The sequence below is a fragment of the Astatotilapia calliptera genome, chromosome 16, assembly GCF_900246225.1.
Source record: "Astatotilapia calliptera chromosome 16, fAstCal1.2, whole genome shotgun sequence".
NCBI classification, from domain to species: Eukaryota; Metazoa; Chordata; class Actinopteri; order Cichliformes; family Cichlidae; genus Astatotilapia; species Astatotilapia calliptera.
The window spans coordinates 6537873-6544741 of NC_039317.1; positions in this window are offsets into that span (position 1 = coordinate 6537873).

Genomic DNA, 6869 nt, shown 5'->3' on the forward strand with positions numbered 1-6869 from the left:
ACTGTGTCTTCATTAGTAACAACTTAGTCATAATTGTGCCTTTTACTGGATTATTTGTATGTAATAGTCACAAAACAGGTGATTACACATAGCATTACTAATAATTCATAACCATTTCCTACAAATTTACATATTACAGCCTACTCAAGTTCTAAGTATTAAATCAGGTAGATAAATACATTTTTGTTAAAAAATAATAATAAAACATTATGTGTAGCTACAAGGAAATCATTATATGCACAACTACTGCCAAGTACTGCAAAAATATGTTTGCTCGACAACATTTGATTCAATGATTAATTTGTAAGCTAATCCATAAGGTAAGGAAGGCCGTTGCATGGAAACCATCCAAAGTGTAAATTCATTCGCTGTTCCAAATGCAAACATCTGATTGTTTTTGCAAGCCACAGCATCTGTCCTGTCCTGTGTGCATGTGAACAATTTTATATTCAATGGCTGTTAGTGCTACCGGAACAACGAAGAAACTTATTAAAATATTCACACAAAAGGTTTTTTCCTCAAGTGTCTTTAGGAATTCATCTCCTGCAAGCTTCAAGCCTTTATCTGGAAAGCACTGTGACCATGAAGGTGCAGACAGACACTGCTTAGAATACAGACTTGTTTTTCTTCTGAGCGTTATAATGAGCAACTTTTTCTGTATTCAGAATGCAACATGCATGTTGCACTTGAGTGGAAGGAACATGATGATTTTTACGTAGCATGTGCTCAATATGAAGTTGTAAAAATGAAATTTACAACTAATTTTTCTACTTGTGGGCCAATATCTGCAGAATGACAGAGAAGCTGTCACACACTGAGATCTGGAAGTGTTTCCATCAGACTCTGACTTACACATTCATCTGGATGTATTAGCAGGTAACTTGTCCTGGTGCTGTATTATTATTATTACTTTTTTTTTTTTTTAAACTTGTTTACACCTAATAAAGAGGTTTTTTGTCACTTCTTATATCATGCTTCAGTTATTTTTTGAAAATTACATATAGAATCATTTAGGAATGAATATGTTGTTTTGCATATAATACATCTGTATTTAATTTAGAGGGCTACTGCTTCTTAGGTCACTTTTTTGTTTTGTGGTCAGTGCAGCAGATTGTAAAGGCAAAGGCTGATAACAGGGGAGGGTGGGCAGTGGATGGCAGTGATTCAGCAACAACCTTCTGGTCTGGACAGAATGCATGCATTCAAGCAGCAATGGGCTATTTTTGGCAAAAATGTGGTGCTTTTGGGATTGTGTGGTCTGGTTGTGCCCTAAAGTGGCCCATGTGGTAAATGGTTAATATGGACCTGGTGCAACAAATAAAAAGACAAATATATGCCTACATTTAATTTATCAAAGGTAGACAGTTTATCATAAAACATATGTGGCCACTTTTAGAAAAGCTGTGGCTCAGTAAGCTTTGAGTAATCTGGATGGGACCCTGAAGTGGCCGTAGTCTAACACAGCAAATGTAGTCCACTACTGTGCGCTGGTTAATTAGGTTGTGAGTCTAATGTGGCCCACATTTGAAATAGTAAGTATGGCCCAATTATTGTTGTAAAGGATTGTAAATATTGTGGCACTTTCCAGATGAAAACTGTCTGAAATGTGGCCTGAAAACATAATACTTGGTAATCTGTGTGAACCTTATGTTTATAGTGAGGGCCAGGTCTGCGCCATGTTCCTTCATTATTAACATTTAATCTTTGTGAGTCATTTTAGAAAAATTCTTTGTCTTAATCTGTTACCTGGTGTCCTGTTTACGTATAGGGGCATGGAAAGGATCACATTCACCTCTTTTTTTTTTTTTTATCCAAATTTTTGCCTTTTTTCTTTTTTTAAAAAAGTATTTCCTTCTTTGGAATAAATTAAAGCTACAGATTATAATTCCAAAGGTACTGGAGGTTGATTATCTTATGATCCTCTGAGGTTGGTTGTTTCCCCTTGGTCTCAAACTCGAGCTGTTCTCATACAAGGTGAATGTGTTAACCACTACACTGTGGAATATGATTTATTCCTATAAGAATAGAAATGAAGACTTAGTTTGCACAAAGCCTCTTAGAAACTTTAACTTTGCCCTCTCTGACTTTGTAAATACTTCATAGAAATACCTCTTTCCACCACTAGATTGCAGCAGAGAGTTGTTTTTTTGCTCTGGTCTTCCAGAACTAATTCTCCTGATCCTCTGCGTCTGACATCAAGTTTTCCACACTTTATTCCTACAAATCATTCATAATCAGCATTTTCACAAGCCGTCTTTACCGCAGAGCTGATGAATACTGCATTATCGTTGGAAAATGTCTAAAGCGCTTTTAGACTGACTCTCTTTCTATGAAAGTTTGATGAATGGGGATCTGTTCCACTAAAAGCCACTTCACAGGAAGTTACATCAGCGATGTCAGCAGTGACACTGCTTAATTAAACACAGTGATCAGTCGGTTAACAGCAACTTGGAAACGAACGATCCCCTGATGTTCATCCTAACGCTCAGGAAGAGAAGCCATGGCTGGAAATGTTAGGACACTGCAGGTAAGGACACATCCACACACACATTAGATGAGGGCAGCTTTGGGTTAAGGATGATAAAGTGCTTCAAACCTGTCGTCATTATTGATTCCTCTCCTTCTCAGCCTCTGTACTTTCAGTGGACCCAATCTAAAAGAACTTGAGCGTACTCACACCAAATTAGAACAATGACAGTAAAAGGCAGGATACTCACCAGTCCTCTGAAGCACATTGAGAAGGACTTGTGCCAGACCTCATAAACCTCCTTCACCCATCATTGAGCTCTCAAGTAATGTACCTTGTAATTGAGAGACTCAGTGACCACGGTACAATATTGTCTCACAGCTGAGAGACATCTTTTCTCATATTTAATCTCTTACCTTTTGTGCCTTTTATGTTCTCACACTTTGCCAGTTACTCTAACCCTGAGAGATAGAGAGATTCAAAGTTCAGCTCTTTGAATCTCTCTGGTTTGCTTGGAAACACTTTGGTATTCCCCCAGATGAGTTGGAGGAGGTGGTTGGGCATCCTACTGCTGCTCCCACCAACTGAACTTGAATAAGAAACAGGACATTTTCCATGACTGTTAAAATAAAGATTCAATTATTTGTAATATAATTGCGGCAGAGGCGTGGTCCCTGGCTCAGCTGTAGGGGAGGGGTAGTGCAGTGAGCCCAACGGGTATGTCCCGATATATAGCAAAGCCGGAGCCCAGAGAGTAGGAGTGTGTGCTGGAGATCAGCTGGAAAGCTGGTGGACCGGAGGCCGAATGATATAAACGGCACATGTGTGATATTCCAATAAACACTCCTCAAACATGAACAACATACCAGTGTGTCGGGTCAGGCTTTACAGTACTAAACTTGTATTTCCCCGAGTCAAAGAGAGAAATGCAGAAAATCCGACCTCCAGCTGATCAATGGATATAGTCACTCTTCTACACAAAGAAACAATTTGCATCTGTCCTGTTCAAGTATGGGACATGCAATTTGTTGTATCACCAGCCTCTAAGCTTCAGATCATGGACTGATATCCTAACATTTTGGTTTACAGTTCTCATCTAAACATTCCACGTGCGTGTTTGCCAAACAAACAAACAAACAAACCCTTTTCTCTCATCGATTACCCCACAAATGTAGGCCAAGCTGAAGACTGAAAGTATCTCCTCAACCTCCCTGGACAGGAGATTAAGCAGATACAAACTGTTGTTTAGTTTTGTTTGCATTCTGATGCAAATTTTACTTGAGCTTCTGTGCAAATGCAAATAATGCAATAAAGAAATAGGTGAGATATATTTGGGATCAGTTCATTATGTTCCTTTTGCAGATTGCCATATGGTACCAACTGTTTATTTACATTTGTAGCTGAACCCCTTTGTAAAAGTTTTCTTTAGAGACCAGAATTGGTGTCAGTGGTGCAGTCATCCTCTCATTTCACAATCTGGGAAAATGACACACAGTGTTTGAAGACAAGAAGAAAAAAAGAGAAACTCGGGTTCAGGATGGAGATGCTCATAACCTCCCACAGCATCAAGTCACCTTAAATCCAGTGTTGTGACAGCACCTGACATCCTTCTCTAAGAGACACTTTATCTGTGGGCTGCATGAGAGCAGCACTAGCTTCCATCATTGTCAGGACATGCACACACTCGTGCACACACTGTATACTGAAGGTCACCTGAAACAAAGTCTGGGGAGGACTTTTTTTTAAGAATACATCCTGTTGGAGGATCCTTGTGTGTCAAGATGTGAATAATAAATCTTGTTATGTTAAAGCGAGTGCGGTGTCAATAATGCAGTGGGAACACAGAATCTTATCTCCAGAGCAAGTTGCAATGGAAGAAAAGTCCTCCAGTCTGAACAACCTCAAAGCACAGATGTATTCCTTCTACATTTATTGAACCTGCAAGCTTCGGTTTTGCTCTCTTTTTAAATTTCAGAAAAATCCACACACTTCAGTTTGCATGTGTGTGTATGTTTGCAAGCACACCAGTATGTAATCCATTGAGACTCCAGGTCTTTCAAGTTGAACACTGTGTAACCTGATTATAGACAAGGAGGTTAGGCCACAGTCATGACAGTAATATACTTACAGGGTTCTAAATGGAGCCTAACCAGCTCCCAGTGAAAAGAAGTGGAGTTGGTAAAAGCCATTAAAGCCTGTTTTCTACTGAGCCACTGAAGTCTAAGTTCACAAACACACTGCTGATGGAGCAATATGAGAACCATATGGCTTTCAAATTGATAACAATTGCCATATAAAGAGGTTGCAGCAACATGAGATCAGTGACAAAGTGTTATGTGACCAGCAACAGGGACACTGTAAAAAGCCCGGCTTTTGTTACTCTGACATGTACTTGAATGCTGAGTGAGACAATATGTAAGAAACCACTGACCTAACCCAAGATAATTTTTAATAGCAGACTAAGATAACCTGAGTAGATATGAAATGATCATTGAATTTATTAAAGGGAAAAGTTATCCAATCCTATCTGGCCCTGTGTGAACAATTATATGCCCAACCCTAAACTTAATAACTTGTTGTGTAACCTTGGTAGCAAGAAGTGGAGTCAAGTTTTTGCAATAGCTGGGAAGGAGTCTTTCACATCACTGTGGAATGTGATGTGGGCCGACTCTTCTTTGCAGAATAATTTATTTCATACACACTGGAGGGTTTTTGAATGGCTTGATAATTAAGGTCATGTCAAATCATCTCAATCACATCTCTAAGTACTGACTTTGGCCAGGCCAGTCCAAAACCATGATTTTGTTTTTCAGAAGTGGACTTAAAGGTGTGATCATTGTCCTGCTGCATAACCCAAGTGGGTTTGAACTTCAGTGCACAAACTAGCTGGATATTTTCATTCAGGATTTTCTGGTAGAGAGCAGAATTCATGGTTCCTTATTTATGGCAAGTCATTCAGTTCCTGAAGCAGTAAAGCAGCGCCAGACCATTACACTACCACCACCATGTTTTACTGTTGGTATGCTGTTCATTATATGAAACGCTGTGTTAGTTTTATGTCAGATGTAGTTCAACTTAAACATTCCAAAAATAAAACTTTTCCCCAGTCCATAGAATATTTTCCCACAAGTCTTGGAGATCATCAGGGTGTGCTTCTGGTAAATGTGAGGGGAGCCTTTGTGTTCTTTTTGGTCAAAGGTGGGTTTTGCCTTGGAATAGTAGGTACTGGTTTGTGTGTGTGTGTGTGTGTGTGTGGGGGGGGGGGGGGGGGGGGGGGTCCAGTAAACTTCAGTGTTGAGGCTTTCATCCTCCTCAGTGAGCACAGCACAGTCCAGGAACTGTAGCCTGTTTTATTTGGAATCCTCCTTGAAGTTTACCAAAAACCCACACATACAGAGACCAGTACCTACTCCTTTACTCCCACCGCCCTCTGGAACACAAACTTGGGCTCATCAGGACTCTACAACACCAGACAGAAAATGTTCCCTTTAAGGAAAAATTGAAAAAATGAACACACAAGTAAAGAAAGCTCTTTAACATGTGCTTTTCCCAACTGGGCCTTCATCAAATCACTAAAGGTGCACTGGAAAGAAGGTCAGACACCACCCAGGGAGAAACAGAATGACAAAGGGAACAACATTCCCATCCCTTATGTAGCAGGTTTATCAAAGAAACTCAGGTGAATGATATCCCACTTCACTTCAGACTGAACCACACCCTTAAACAAAAACTAGTTCATCCCAGGAACAAAATTTCCAAACACAAGCTAAGCAGCATAGCGTATGCTACGCAGTGCAGTGAGGAGTGCTTATACCTTTACACTGGAGAAACCAAACTCCACTCCATAAACACTCTTTTCTGTTGTCTTCTATGGGACAACGTCAACTTCCAACTTCAACAAACAAGCTGTACATCTGCACCTAAAGGACACAGTTCATTGATTTAAGGATGCCAATATTCACATTTTGGACCAAAAACACAGATGGTTTAAAGAAAGGGAAGTCCACTGTCCACTGTGAAGGACCCTCAATGAACAGAGGTGGTGGCTTAACTATACAAACTATTAGCCACCAACAGTGCAGTCTCGAGGTCCCTTCCTGAGTGCTTCAACCTCCCCTCTCAAACCTTTCCCTTAGGTGAGCTCAACCACCACCAGCCACCTTGAATCCCTGGTGATGGTAATGACCAGTGCCTTTTATCACACCTTGTCCAAACCCCCGCTAGGGTTTAAATATCTGGGCCTCTCTACCATTTGTCTTTAGAACTGAACAAGCCTCTTGGGTGTACGCTGAAACATCTTCGCAAACCTAAAGTAGTTTTTTTTTCCAAGCTCTAGAGACTACCACAACCTGGATGACTGAGAACCTACACAGTCACTCTGATACACTCATTTCTGATCCTG